Here is a 16,486-nt window from a genome sequence, read left to right as displayed (position 1 = left end):
GTTGGGATGATTTCAGGTGCAAGTAATGGGAAACCCTGACTCATCCTGGTTTAAAAGATAAGGAGACTGATCATCTCACATATCAAGAAGGTCTAGCATAGGGTGGTCTAGCTCCAGGTGAGGGGCACTCTGCTTCTCTTGGCTTGACCCTCTTCTGCATTGTCTCTATCCTCAGGCTTGTGGCAAGATAGGGGGAGAAATAACAAGGAGCTGCCATATATAATTATATTCAGGAGAACAAAAAAGTGGGGCTTCTCTTCCTATGTTTCCCTTTTGGGAGCAAGAAATTTATGCCACTCCCTAGGCTTCTCCTCATATAGCAATGGTCAGAATCAATGGCCACAAGGCCTTTATTCTCAGGGGAATGAGTTGCCTAAGTTAGCCTGAGATAAGCAACATGGGCTAATCGCAAGAGCGCTGGACAAGGGGTCAGAGATCTTGGGTTGAGGTCCTGGTTCTATCAACTACTTAGTTATGGAAATTGCTGGTTGCTTAGCCTTTCTTAGATCTTACCTTTTTCTTGTTGGTAAACAGGGCTGATGATTCTTATCCTACTAATCTTATAGGTTGTGATATAGGAATGGAGTAATATCCATGGAAGCATTTTGCAAACCGAAACACACAACTTAGATGCGTAGTATTGTGTCTATTAACACGGTTCAAATGTTGGCCATAGGACACTTGCTCAATTACACTCATATGTGGGGCTTGATCATCATCACGATGATAATTTGGAATTTTTAAGGTTTGCCAAAGATTTATCTAAATTTTACTTTTCTGCTGGAAATTTTTTTTAAGATTTTATTTATTTGGGAAAGACAGTGAGAAAGAGAGAATGAGATGGGGGAGGGCCAGAGGGAGAAGACTCCCCACTGAGCAGGGAGCCCCATGCAGGACTCCATCCTGGGACTCCAGGACCATCTCCTGAACCCAAGGCAGACACTTAACCTACTGAGCCACCCAGGCGCACTCTGCTGGAAAATTAATATTGCAAAATAGGCAACAGTGAAATTTAGAACTTTATAAAACCAAATTTTAAGCACCCTCATAAACTCCAATAGTATCTATTTATATATGGATAGGTTATTTATAGGTTATTTTTCATATTTGCTAAAAAGCAAGTTTCCTAAGAATCTATTAAACAACCTTTCTCATTCCTTTATTTATTTATACCAATTCAATAAACATATGTGGAATATTACGATGGGAGGAAGGGATGGGGATGCACACAAAAGTGAATCCCAAGCAGACCCTATCTGAAGGAGGGTAGCTATCTAGGATGGAAAAATTCTGGAGAGAAGACTAGACAGAACATATCCTTGTGGCTATAATACGTAGAAAGATAAGAGGAAATGAGAGGTAAAGTCCTAAGGATAGAAGAGATAAGAGGATTGACATGGTTCCCAGCCATGCGGTTAGGGAAGGCTTAAGACAAGGTGTCATTTGACGAGGGAGTTGGGAGTTGGGACATGGGAATAGCAAGCTCACCTTGGCTCTACCTCAGACTTGCTCTGAGGACTTCGCTATCCAACCAGAATACACAGTCCTTCAGTACAAATAGCACAGAACTATAGCAGAAATAAAAGTTGGGAAGATAGACATTGCACTTAGATTATGGAGGGATTGGAAATGTCAGACTGAAGAATCTGGCCTTTATTCAGTAGGTGTGAGATAACAGAAAATATATATATTAGCCTCTGCCCCCAGTTTCTGGAACAGAGCTCCTAAACTACTTGTAATTTCCTAAGTAAGAAGAGTACTAGGAGCATCTTTTGTTCTGTTTGGTCTTGGACCTCAGCTCCTGACACAGGGTTCCTGAAACCCTTATAATTTCCTGGGCAATAAGAGTGTCTTTCGTTCTAATGAGGTGACTCTGGGTGGGCTTCAGAATGGCTCCTGGATGAGGGCTGGTGGCCAGGAAGACCAAGTCATGATTAGAAGTGTGGCATGTTTAGCCCTCTATTCTCATGAGAAAGGAGAAGGACTGGAAACTGAGTTCATAATTGGTCATGCCTGCATGATGAAGCCTCCATAAAATCCAAAAAGTATGGGGTTCAAAGACCTTTCAGATTGGTGAACACATCCATATACCTGAGAATGGCCCACCCCAACTCCATGGGGACAGAAGCTACTGCACTCAGGACCCTCCCAGACCTTGCCCTATGTATGCCTACATAGGCCTATGTATGGCTCTTCATCTGTGTCCTTTATTATATCCTTTAATACATGAGTAAGAGTAAATGGTATCTTGAATTCTGTGAGCCACTCTACCAAATTAATCAACCTTGAGAAGGAGGTTGAGGAAACCTTGGGGACCTATTATTTGCCATTGGCATCAAAATGGGGGTGATAGTTTTGTAGGACTGAGCCCTTAACCTGTGGGATCTAACAGTATTACCGGGTAGACAGTATCAGAATTATATTAAATTGCAGGACACCCAGCTGGTGTCATGGAAAACCGCTTGGTGTGGGGGAACCCCTCTTCCCACAGTTGCAGAGGTATCAGAGGTGAAGTGTTCCATCTGAGAAGTAAAGGAGACACACAGGATGTTGGGGCTGGGGGGTGCGGTGAGACTGGGTTTGTTTTAATTCAATTGGCAGTGGAGAGTCAGTAAAGGTTTTTAGGCAGTGGAGTGGGAGTCTTCATTAAAACTGCTTTTTGAGGATTAAAGGGGCAGCTTCTGGAAAGATAGAAGGAGAGAAAGCAGAGGCTAAGGGATAGACTAAGAGTCTGCATGTTCAAGTAAGAGGTCATGAGAACCTAAACTAGGTGATGAGCATCGGGATGGGGATAAGCCAATGAATATGAGATATTTTGGATAGAGAAATCACAATTCTTGGTAATTGATAGAAAAACCAGTTGGGAAGCGGAAACTTAAGAGTCTTTCATTTACAAATGACAAAACGTCTACCCAAATTTGCCCAAGTGAAGAAGTGAATTTACCCATTCACTTAACTGAAAAGTACTGAAAATAGGTGTAGGTACCCTCAGCAACCGTTGGATCCCAGGGCTCCCATGACATCAATCAGGACTTTGGCCTCCCCACCCTTCAGTTTTACTTCTGTGCTGATTTCACTTTATGGCAACCCCCAGAAGCTACTAATTTATATTGCTTGATGATTAAATGTGGTGGAAGAGAGACAAAGCTTGTCTTCCCCATCAGTTCCAGTAAACATCCTGGACCCGCCTCCCATTGTATGTTCCTAAAGCAATCCCTCTGCTCTAAGAGATCCCTGCAGGTTGGCTTAGAACTATATCTGGTCTTTTATTTTCTGCTGGTATTTTTAATAATTTGTTCATGATGACAGCCTAACTGTAGGCCACTATAAAACACTGCTCTGTGGCCAGAGTCAGGAATCATTCTGATGAATTCTTGCTAACTTTAAAAAGATACTGATTCAGAACAGTGATGGCTCCTCATTCCATTTCACCAACTGCAATAATTTTCTCAGGCAGTTGCTGGAGAATCTGGCACATAGCTGAGCTCATAAAATGCATAAAACCAAGACCATTTCTAGGGCAGTATTCAAACTGGGCAGTAGAAACGGTACATAAGTGCCAAAGGGATTTCAAGTCTGGAAAAGAGGGGAGAGTTGTCGGAGAGGGCTGGACAGAGGACAAACCATTGCCCTAAGTCTTGAACCAAGAATAAGCTTTATTTCAGAACCATCTCGGTAGAGCATTGAATGCCAGCCAGATGTTGTCAAGTCATTTGTATTCCATTTGAAGTGGAGTAATGGCTCTAAAAATAACCCAGGGCTATCTGCCTGAACTGAGCAGTTTTCATTTAACCTAGTACAGGTGATGTCTAAACACTGTTTTACAATTACAATTTTATAAAGTGTTTAAGTATACTACGAAGCACACCCCTTTCAGAAAACCCCCACGGACATGGCTCTGGTAAAGAAAAGGCTCATTCTGTGAAGTGAACAGATCAACCTGCAAAGTGAATCTCTCTCCCCCACGCTGAAGGATGTACATCCATTTTCACAGAACGTACTTCCTTCAAAGTCAGGTATGTACACCTGCACTGCATTATGAAAAAATGATGAATCCCATTATGAGATTTTAAATTTGGGGTCTGTTTTTATGATGTAGGAAACATCAATTTGAAAAGTGTTGATTAAAGGCAGAAACACTCCCTGAATTAAGTTGTTAGCAAAAAACAAAAACAAAAACAAACAGAGGTGCCTGGGTGGCTCAGTCATTGGGCGTCTGACTTCAGTTTATGTCAGGATCACAGAGTCCTGGGATCAAGCTGGCATTGGGCTCCCTGCTCGGCGGGAAGCCTGCTTCTCCCTCTCCCACTCCGCCTGCTTGTGTTCCCTCTCTCGCTGTGTCTCTCTCTGTCAAATGAATAAATAAAATCTTTAAAAACAAGCAAACAAACAAAACACACATACATACACACAAAAACAAAAAAACCCACACTGTACATTTTTAAACATATGGCAAAGCCGCTCTTCCAGCTTTCCAGAATGATCATCATCCTGCTGATGCAAATTATTGTAACATGTAATTTGGAATGAGATCAAAAGTTTGAAAATGAGAAAAGACAATTCTGGTGGAACACTGGATTTTTCATTCTGCAAAGCAGACCCATGCCCCGGTCTGGCCAGGGCCCATTACTTCTCTAACCCCCAACAGACCCTACGTGGCTGTGGGCTTGCAGAAATATGGCAGCTTGATTTGCAAAGCCCAGGGGCCGCTTGGCCCTCATTTGACGGTTAAGGATCTTCCCCAAAGAAGCACAGGTATTAACAACAATGCTGAGAGAAGACCCTGTTTGGGAGAGAATCACTTTTTCCTAATTTTGTAGCTTTCCATCTAGGGCCTGAGAAGACTGGAGGCAGCTGGAAAGGGAAAGATGATTTTAGGGATCTGTATTCCCTTCTTTTATTTAAGTGCCCCCCGCCCCAAGAAATAAAAAGAAGGGACCAGAGAAAGAGCTTGCATTTGGCAACCTGTACTCAGCATAATGCTTGACACATAGTACATACTCAGTAACAATCTGTTGAATAAATGAGCAAATGACTGAGTGATTGGGTGAATGGGGAGGGTAGGTTATGAAAAGTGCCCTCTGTGTGATTTTTCTGGGAGTGGCTTATAGTCAAGCTTTCCATAGGGTCACAGGATGGAGACTGTCATTTTGTCTCCTGATTGGCTGAGAGACAAGGAATAATGCAGAAAACTTACTCATCTTAATCATCTTGAATCTTACGAGGCCCAGCAACTCCTTTCCAGACTTATTTGGAAAAACCTCAAACTCTTTTCTCACAGAAGACAAATTCTGGGAAAAGGAATTTAGGCGCCAAAGTCCATAATCAGAAGCAAAGGTCCAACCCTCTGTTGAATATACAACATCTCACTCATGTTAAAGTTGGAGAAACTGTTAATGATTTAACAGTAGAAAACCAGAGAAGCTGTTTGAGGTCCAATGCCAAAATGACACCCCCACTCCCCTAGTCTAAAAGGTAAGGCTCTGGAGGACGGGAAATACAAGAGGGAACCTTCCTGATGCCCCTTAGAATGCTTGGGTTGACTTTAGACCTCTGTGAATCTGCAGATGGGCCATGAAGAGCTAATCAGGACAATGCCTTCTCTTCGCTTTCTCAGCACTCAATACTTTTATTTTTGTGGATGATCGGTTCGTAACTTCTAGTTTTGTCATGAGGTTTGAACATCGGGAATCCAAAAATTTTGAAGAAAGGAAAAACAGGAGGAAAAAGGCAGAGGTATTTCAAGAATCAAAATGAGTTTGATACTGAAAGACCTTAACTAGAGCATGGGAAAGAACATTCCAAAGCAAGTCTTGGGTGTGTGTGTGTGTGTGTGTGTGTGTGTGTGTGTGTGAGGAGGAGGGAGAGGGAGAGAGATTGAGATTGGGAATGAATTTCTGAAGGCCTCTTTCTAGTCTGGTTCACATGGAACTGTAGGAGGGACACACATCCGTTTGGAAACAGGTGGCTCAATGATGAAGGTCCACAGAGCCCCTATGTCTTTGCCTTGAAAGCTTGTTTGCTTTAGCAGTTTAGTAACCTGAGCCTGCACCTGGAATCCATGGACTTTTTTCTCATGCAGTGTTCAGGACCCCTCTTCAGGTATTAGGAACTTATGCGCTCTGCTTATTCCTTGACAGCCAGTTGGTGACGCAGTTGGCCTTTTAAACCCCTCATCCCAAGACCAGTGTCTCCTACTGAGTCCCTGAGAGTCCCTTCCCAGTCCTCTTGTCCTTATTGTCCCCAAAGAGGCAGACAGGAGCTCATGCAGAGTTTTAAGTGTTTTACTGTTAATCACTCCAACAGAGTTTCTCAGTGCTCAGGGGACCGTCATGAGAATTATGGGAACTGTTTGTTTGAAACTCCCAAAACTGTTCTAATAATATTCTGTTTCTTGATCTAGTTTTTGGGTGCATGGGTATATCCAGATGGTGAAAGTTCAACAAGCTCTATACTTACGGTATGCGTACTTTTCTGGTTGCACCTTATATTCCAGTAAAGCACTTCCAAAAACCACCCAAACCAAATGAATCAGAATCACAGGGGTTTGGGGCCTGGGAATATGCATTCTTATTAAACTCCTCAAATGATTCAAGTCTGAGGGCCTTGGTGCTGAAAGAAAATAAACAAAAGATAAATCACAAATATTCAAAGACCATTATACCGGTGCTCATGAATTGTGTTTCCTGTCCTTTTTCATCTACTCATTCACGAATGTTGTCTATTCCCTGAGTGATCGTTATAGGGTCCAGGGTGATAGACTGCCCCTCTTGCTGTTGAAGGGCCCTACTGGACCTAGATACCATCTGTGCCCTGAGGGAGCTCCCTGCCTCCAGGAGGAGATGGTGAGTTAAGCATCCTGAGGCAGGCCACTTAGCCCTAAGGGAGGGAAAGCCCAGGGTGATCTGCGAGCCTTGGGAGAACCACCAACCATAACCCTTGTAGGTGGTCACTACAAATCACACAGACTTAAGGCTTCTGCTTTGAATCCTAGAATGGCATGGCCTTTGCCCCCTCCCACGGAGGGCTGCACTTCCTTTCTCCATCTTCCGGGATGGCCCCATCCCCCTGCACTGGGACTGGAGGACAGGGAGAAAAAGTGTCATGAGGGGTCTCACACTGTTATGGTTTAAAGCACAGGCTCTAGAGCCAGGGTCCCTCACACATCCCAGCTCATCTGCTTTGTCACTGTGCCAGTGATCACTAGAGCACCTACACAGTGGTCTCATTTACTTCGAGGTGTGGTTACTAGGGAGAGTGAGTGGACTGTTATCCCCTTATCTGCTATCTGCTCTTAAGGGCGGCTGGTATACAGCTAGTGCTGTGCAAGTGTTAGCTATTGTGACTGTTATTGTTGTTGTTGTTATTATTATTTACTCTATTCTCAGATGTCAGAGCTGACCTTGAGTGGATTAATTTACATTCCTGAGAACCTTCAGACAGGGTGACACCCATCTCTGTGGGATCAGGCCACCTACTGGAATGATCCCCTTGGGGCAATTCCTCCCAGCTTGTAAGCAAATGAGCCAAACAGAAAAATGCTTAATTCAAACAAAACAAAAGCTTGATGATTCAACAGGAGGAGGAAGGGAAAAATATCAGTCACAGCCTTGTAAGTGCCCTTCCCACAGGCTGTCTCCCCATGCTGGGGTGGAGGCAGCTTTCTTGCACCCCATCTGTGCAGCTGTTAACGTTACTCAGGGAAATATTCATAACAACAAGAGACTGGAATCACGCAGTGTTTGCTGCAAAACATTCAGTGGCTTCATGTAAGGACAGCTTTCTCCTCTTCCTCCCCACTTGAAGGAAATTCACAGAAGTATCCCCTCTTACTATTCATTTTTCATTAATGGGGAAATGGAGGTACATCCAGGGTAGGCAAGCTACTGGCTCCAGGTCACAAAGGTAGTGAAGGAAAAAGCCAGACTTTACATCCTTGCCTCCTAACTCCAAGGAAGTGTGCACAATGAGAGCCAGATAAGCAACTCCTGGCAATGTACAAAGCCTGGCGTGGGACGTGGGAAGGTTCAGGATGGGCAGAGCTAGGGACCCAGACACAACATGGCAAAATGATTCAGAGAAGAATTTTGGAATTGGATAGGTCTGGACCCGATTCCTGTTTCCGTCAGTATTAGGAACTGAAAGTTTGTGTCTCCTTCCCTGCCTCCCAAAATTCATATGTTGAAGCCCTAACCTCTGGTGTGTCTATATTTGGAGATGGAGCCTCTAAGGAAATATTTGAGGCTAAATGAGGTCATAGAAGTGCCCTTGTTAGGGTCCGTGATCAAAGGAGTGAGACTGATACAAAGCGAAGGTCAAGCAAAGCTATATTTCACGCCAAGCATCGAGAATCAAACTGACTGGTCGGGGACGCCTCTTACAGAGAGAACGACCCCTCCCAGCCTTATAGACTAACTTTTATAGGGCAAAGGCCATGTGGTTGAGCCTGGCCACACACATGTGGCCAATGAGATTGTAACACACAGAGAAAGTTGCATAGTCATGCTAGGTCACATACGGGTGGCCAATTGAATTACAATTCACCCTATAGTAGATATTTTAACTAGCCTATCACCTTGGTCAGAATTGGCGCCCAAAAGGCGGAGCCCACATTCTTTAGGGAGATAGTGATTGGATGTCTCCACCTGGCCTGACCTGCCCTTGTATTTGGGCTCTGTTATCTGGGACTGAATGACCGTATTTTACTAGCTTCCCGGCTTGCTTTTAAGTAAGTTCCCCTGGGTGGGGCCAGGGGGAGGGGCAGGGTCAGTTTAAGTTTTACTGCATAAACAACAAAATGGCTGTTCAACCGAGAGGGAGCCGCTCTGGCTAAATAGGCCCTTACACCCTGATCTACTATGATTAGGGTCTTCAGAAGAAGAGACACTGGAGAGCTCTCTCGCTCTCCACCGGCATGCATGGAGGAAAAGTCACTTGAAGACAGAACCAGAATGTGGTTAGCTGTGAGCCAGGAAGAGAGGGCTCACCAGAAACCAAATCAGCTGGAACTTTTCGTTTGGACTTCCAGCTTCCAGGACCGTGAGAAAAGTAATTTCATTGTTTAAGCCACACCATATATGGTGTTTGGTTATGGCAGATTGAGCTAGCAAAGACAGTCCGTATGAGTTCTGTGAATGAACAAGTAACCCTTCTCAACCACCATTTCCTCATTGGTCGAATGAAGATAATAGTGATCATACTTCATGAAATTGTTACAGTGATTAAGTGAGGTAATGCATTCAAAGAAAACAGCCAAGGGACCAGCATGTAAATGTTAAAAAACTTATTCACTCACCCTCTTTATTTAACAGATATTGATCAAATATCTGCTTTCTGCATAAGCATTGTTCTGGGTGCAGGAAATCCAGGAATAACTATGAAAAATAAGAAGGAGCTCACAGTCTAGCTGGGGAAGCAGATGATAAATAAGGAAACAATATTTGTGGGTTATAACAGTTGTCTTTTTTTTTTTAAGATTTTATTTTATTTATTTAACAGAGAGAGATCACAAGTAGGCAGAGAGGCAGGCAGAGGGGGAGGGGGAAGCAGGCTCCCTGCTGAGCCAAGAGCCCAATGCGGGGCTTGATCCCAGGACACTGAGATCATGACCTGAGCCGAAGGCAGAGGCTTTAACCCACTGAGCCACCCAGGCGCCCAGGCGCCCCGATAACAGATATCTTGAAGGAAATAATCAGGTCAATGAGAGAATCCGTGGAAGCCATTTAAGACAGGGTTGTCAGGGAAGGTCTCTCTGAGGAAAATATCTGAGTCAGGGATCCAAAGATTGAGAATGTGCCAGTCATCTGAGTAGCTGGTGAACAGCCATTCCAGGCAACGTGAACGGATGCTAAAGCCAGGAGGTGGAAGAGGCTTGGCGCACTCCACGGGAGAGAGAGCAGCCACTCTGAATGGAATGCGCGAGACGGCGGAGGGAGGCAGGGGCCAGAGTTTGCTGCGCCTTGTGAGGTATTTTCTATGAGCAATGGACAGCTCTCAACGGACTCTTTGGTGGGGGGGGGCGATGATGTGGTCTACGGTGGGGGTGTAATAGCTGACTGGGTGTTGTGTGGAGAATGGATTTGGGGGATGTGAGCAGAAGCAGGGAACTGCTAGGTGACCTTCACACTGTAAGGGCCTATTCAGCCAGAGCGGCCCCACCCCGCTTGAACTGCCATTTTGTTGTAAAACTTAAATTGAACTCCCCCCACCCCCCAGGGGAACTTATTTAAAAGCAAGTCCGGGAAACCAGTCCCAGGTAACTGCCCAAATACAAGGGTGGGTCAGGCCAGGTGGAGGTATTCAATCAGTGGGGGCGCATACTGTCTCCGAGCTACCAAGGAGTATGGGCTCTGCCCTTTGGGCACCTTTTGGGCGCCAATTCTGAACTAGGTGATAGGCTGGTTCAAATGTCTACTAGGGCAAATTGTAATTCAATTGGTCACCTAGCATCACTGTGGAGTTTCCTGTGTGTGTTACAATCTCATTGGCCACCTGTGTGTGGCCAGGCCCAACCACATGGCCTTTGCTCTATAAGAGTTAGTCTGGAAAGCAGGGAGGGGTTGTCCTTTCTGTAGGGGTGGCCCCGACCCGTCTGTTTGACGGTCGGTTTGATTCTTGATGCTTGGCGAGAAATAAAGCTTTGCTTGACCTTCGCTTTGTATCAGTCTCGCTCCTTTAATCACGGACCCATTATTGGGGTACGCTGTTTTTGGGGGTACCCAACACACACCAGTCTGGGAAAGAAAGATAGTGGCTGAGACAGAGGTGGGGAGGAGAGCTCAGGTGCTGATTAGGATGGCAGAAGAACAAGAAGGGTTAGTGCTAGATTTGAAGGGGCTGGCGGGGAGGGAGGTCGAGATGACACCCTGGATTTCACGTGGAGCTGTCAACTGACCACGGATGAGAGACAGGGTGGGGGAAGTCAGGAAAGAGCAGGCTGGAGAGCCTCAGGGACCTGCAGAGGTTTGCAGATCACACTTGGAGAACTGCTAATCTACGGAGTAACAGGAGTGTTGTCCTCAAGGGGTTAGAAGAGATGAGGTAGGGAGCGCAAATAATGGGGTGGAGCATGGAGACGGAAGGGACAGTTCTTCCCTTTTAATAAGTAAGAGGCAAGAAGGTTGGTACACAGTTTCTTGAAAGTGATTTCAGGCCGTTCCTCCCCGCTAGCATGTATTTTCTCAGTGGAGTCCAAGTCAAGATCTTCAATTAAGAAAAATGGTAAGAATGGATTAGGGAAATTTAAGGAGAAGGAAAAAGGGGTGAGCTGGTTGGCTTGGTAAGCGGGAAATGAATTTGCTGGAGAAGCACAGTAAATTTTTCAGGCAGTGCTCATTTGACATTCGTGAGCATGAAATTAAGGAGAAACCAGTTGACTGAATTTTATGCTTCTTTTTCTTGGGAATTTCAGCTGCTTGGGTATAGGCACAGAAAAGGCACATAACTTGGTTCAATGGCTGTCTAAGTTTTTCTAAATGAATACAATAGAAAGAGAGGGAGATAAATAGTTGGCTGAGCAAAGGCGTTGAGGGTGACTGCAAGGGAGGGATTGTTTAAACTGGGTGAGAAGAATCTGAGGATGATGCTCAAGGACAGTAGGAAAGGGACGGGGTGGTGAGCCTGGAAGTTTTGATAAGGCGGTTGTCAGGGAGTGGGATGTTTGAAATCAGGGCGGAGCTGCCATCCACAGCAAGGTCGAGGGTGGGACCATGGGAGTGGATGTTTGTGATTGGGGAAGGTGAGAAAGGCAAGGAACAGAGAGGTAGGGATTGGGGTAGTCTGTTCATGTGTATGTTAAAGGCATCCGGAAGATGACCAACTTGATGCCTGAAAGCAAAGCCTTCAGTGAAAGGAGGAGGATCAGTGCCCGGTGAATGGAGAGGCAGACATTTGACAACTACAAGGTGTGTGTGTCTGTAACCTGAAGGCAGGAGCTTCAAAGGAGCTGCAGTTTTAGAGAGAGGAAGCTGGGAGAAATGGTTTACCAGGTGCAAGAGGTGTGAAGAGGATACTCACCTCACCCCCTAGCCCCGAGATACACCTGGTGTGAGAGGGAACAGGGCCTTGAGAGGCTGTGAGAGAAGCATGGTCTCAGGGGAAAGCTGGGTTTCCAGAAGCCCAGGAGAAGAGGGGGGTGGTCGGAGCAATGAGGACATGGGGGAGTTTGTGGATCACAGTTCTAGCTCTGGAGGGCTCTAGTAAAGGGCTTGAGAGGACCATCAGGGCTGAAGGATTGGTCTGGATGATGAAAAATACACAGCACTAGCCTTGAACTTCTGTGAGCTCTTGAGATGATGTATTGACTCTCCTCCCAGTGAACCTTGATGGGACAGCAAGAGAGAGAGGGCCATGAAGTGTCCCTCTTTCAGGTCAGCCTGGTATTATTAGGTACAATTATCATCACCCAGCTCATATCCCTGCCTCAGGGCATAACTAAATATAGATCGTCCTACTTTCAGGTCTCCCAGAGTAAGTGATTTTATTGTTTCTCTTGATCATGCATTCCCTAGTTTAACAGTCAGTACCAAGAACACTGCCTGACACATAGTAGGTGCCTAATAAGTACTGTTTGAGTCTGTTTGAGTTAATTGAATGCATTTATGGTGTCAAGATTTTCCTTTCATCTCCTTTTATTTGCTCATGCTGTGGTTCTAGTCCGTTGTACTACTGTGACAACATGGATCCCATAATTATTTTCCCATTTCATAATTTCCAGTATCACAGATAAGCTGTTCTATGTAATCTTTTACTCAAATGCTGTTTCTGCTGTTATTTAGTTGGGTCATATCTGCATCTCAGGTCTCCTCAGCCAGATTTAAATACCGTTGGTGGTAGATAGTGGTTTGCTGATTCTCTTCTCCACAGTGTCTACTGTCGTGAAGGCAGAGCGCTAATATTTACTAGTCGCTTTTTGAAAAAAAATCAATATACTCTCGAATTAATTCTTTTTTTTTTTTTAAGATTTTATTTATTTGACAGAGAGAGCACAAGCAGGAAGAGCGGCAGGCAGAGGGAGAGGGAGAAGCAGTTTCTCCACTGAGCAGGGAGCTGATGCAGGGCTCATCCCAGGACTCCGGGATCATGACCTGAACCTAAGGCAGCTGCTTAACCGACTGAGCCACCCAGGCGCCCCTCAAATTAATTCTTGAATTAATAAGTACTTATTTGAAAGTTCATGTGTATTCCTAGACAGCCACTGATGGTCCGGTGAACCAACACCTGACCTGACATCCAGACCGCCTGGGTAAAGACTGTGGCTTGTGACCTTGGGCAAGATCCTTAATGTTTCTGTACCTCAGTGTCCTTGTCTATAAGTGAAGCCAGTTAAGTTATGACAAATTTGTTGTGATGAATAAATTATTATGTATAAATGCATATTCATGGGATACTTTAATAATGGTAAAATACTCAAGCCAGATCACCAATAAGTGCCTACTGGTCTATTCAAGAGACTGTATTGTGATGGAAGAGGTAGGCACACCCTCTACAAATAAAATACTATTAAATATTTCACTTCTCGGGTAATTACAACAGGACCAGATCGGTGAAGTTAGCACAGAGAAAGAAATGCCCCTCCCCTTTATAAAAAGGGGAAACATGAGAAAAACCTAGTAAAACCTAAGTTGAGGCTTCCTGAAATAAAGACAGGGACTGACAAAACCAGAAAGGCTATAGCATGAGGCTGAGGGCTTTGAGAAAATGTTTTAATATATAATTACAGAAACAGAAAATGCTGCATTCAGTAAATGCCAGAGATGAAAAAAGGACAGAAAAAATAAAAAATACCATTGCATGGATTATTATTTGTTTCTGTTCACAAGGCACCCAGACCCAGAGCCCAGGAGTATAGAGAAGTAGGAGGTAATGAAAACGCTATTGTAACTTTTGATGAAAAGCAGGCCGGGGTGCACTTCACAAATGGGAACTTGGCAGAATTCTCAGAGCTACAGGAATGTTCCTCAGGGGTAAAGAAGGGGGCATTTGCATTAACGTGTTAAAGAAAAACTAAGGTAGGTCTAGAGGTCAGAATCAAGGAGGTGATTTACATTCAAGGACGAATGTAGATCTTGTTTCATCGAGCAGGAAAATTAATGAACAAGATATTAAAAAAGTAAGCCTAGAGACTTAAAAAAATGATAAAATTCAATAAAGGTTTTTTTTTCCTTTTTTGAAAGTGTAATCAACCCAAATTCCTTTTCAAATACTTGGTCCCTGAATAGTCAAAGGAAGACATTATTATGCATTCAACATATTCATTTTTCAGTATTAGGTTAGAATCCATAAGCTACCTATAAATATTTTAATTTCAAAGTAATGTCTTTTAGGTTTTCAAAGTGGTGGGATTAAATGTGATGTTTGATTTCTTTTTTCACAGTTGATGATGTGCCATTTTGAAATAAAACGTTTTTATAAAAATTTATGTATAAAAAGTCACATTGATTAAAAATTGACCAGAAATTGACCAAACTGACCCTAAACTAAGGGGAATTGGGGCTGGTTTGCCTGTGTTGGGGGAGAGGAAGGTGGGGTCCAGCAGCCTCAGAAGCTGGTGTCAGAACTGCTCCCTTCCCTATCTGGGTGTGTAGTCTGGAAGAAGTCAGGGTGACACAAATGTGATTTTCAGCTGACCCAGCATTGGGAGGTGTGGCTCATATATTCAAGACAGCAAAACCACTGAAATCTGACTCAGAGACGCTAGAAATACTGCCTTGCAGTAATTTTAGAAAAGAGAAAGAGAGAGAGTAAGGCCGACACTGCACAACATTTAATTCGTCAGCACTGACTAGAACTTGCTGTGGAATGGCAGAAAGGACAGAGGGGGTTTTGCAGTCAGAAATCCTGAGCTCAAGCCCCCACGGGGTCTCTCAGGGACGAAGTACACGGGCAGATCCTTTAAACTCCCCAGGCTTCAATTTTCTCAACTTTTTTTTTTTTTAAGACTTATTTATTTACTTTAGAGAAAGAGAGAGAGAGAGGCAGGGGAGGGGCAGAAGGAGAGGGAGAGAGAATCCTAAGCAGACTCATCACCCAGTGTGGAGCCCAACATGGAGTTGGATCTCACAACTCTGAGATCATGACCTGAGCCGAAACCAAGAGTCGGATGCTTAACCGACTGAGCCACCCAGGTGCCCCTTCATTCTTCTCATCTTTAATTAGAAAAGAAAATAGCTTTCTAAAGCCCTGCAGGGATGTTCATAGGGATTGTTCCAAGGGGCTGTAGTGATGACGGCAAGGGTAAGATTTATTCAAAATACAACAAAACGATAGAAAGAATGTCAAATTTAGAATCAAGCAGACCTGAATTCACTGAGAGTCAAATCATACATAGCTTTTCTTCTTAGTGACTGTTGGACTTAGGGCAAGTTTGTCTCACTCCATTTTTTTTTTTAAAGGGATCTATCCCATATATTGGAAGGAGTAAAGCATTTATTTTGCTCTAGAAGTTAAAGGGTCATTGATTCTCATGGAAGGATCTTAAAAGACACCAAGGAGGTGAATTTGAAGGTGGCTGCTTGAGGGAAGGAAATTTCTAGGGACTAGAAGAAGAATAGTGTAGGTGAGTCGGAGAATCTTTACAGGTTGGTGTCTTTGGCAAGTAATGGCCAATATTATTGAGCATTGTATCAGTTTTCTATTGCTGCTGTCACAAATTACCACACATTTAGCAGCTAAAACAATGTAAATTTATCTTTCACAGTTTCTGTGGGACAGAGGTCCAACATCTGTCTAACCTAACTAAAAGTCAAACCCATGCTCCCTCCTGAAGGCTTGTGGGCAAGAATTCACTTCCAAGCTCATTCAGGGTGTGGGAATCAGTTCTTTGTGGTTAGGACTGAGGTCCCTGTTTCCTTGCTCTTTGTCAGCTGAGGGCCACCTTCAGCTCCTAGAAACCTCTCTATGGTCCTCCTCTGTAGCCTACTCCATTCTTCAACCCACAGGGATGGGTCCCAGTCTTGTTTCAGATTTCTCTGATGACTTCTGCTGCTGTGTCTCTGTTTTCCGACATGCCCCTTGAATAAACCCAGCTATCAAATCACACTCTGTGCTGCAGCCCATGGCTCCATTTCCATGGGTGAGGACAGGGTGGAGGCTGGGAGGGCGACTTCATGGCCCTTCTGTCCTGCTCATCTCCACCCTGGGTGGGTGTGCTGACTGTAGAGCCTGGCTTCCGCCAGGAGCAAACGTGATGTGCTTGAGGAGATGCCTTTGGGCAGGTGTCTGAGAGCCAAGGTGTGGACCCAGGATCCACCAGGACAGTGGCACCAGAGGGAGGGCAGTGGGAGTGTCTGCCTGACCTCAGGGGGCGCTGACAGGTACACAGTGCCCCGGGGCAGGCAGGCCCTGGAAGCCAGGGCCAAGCAGGGAGGCGTGAAGCGCCTTGCACCAAGGGCAAGCTGTCAGCAGCTGGGGAGAGGGCACTGTGGGCCTGGGGCCTCCGGACAGGCCAGCCTTGGCATCAGTTGCTAAAACTGGTGCCACACCCACA

The sequence above is a fragment of the Martes martes genome (assembly GCF_963455335.1).
Source record: "Martes martes genome assembly, chromosome: 10".
In the NCBI taxonomy this organism is placed as follows: Eukaryota; Metazoa; Chordata; class Mammalia; order Carnivora; family Mustelidae; genus Martes; species Martes martes.
Note: the sequence above shows the minus strand (reverse complement) of the source record.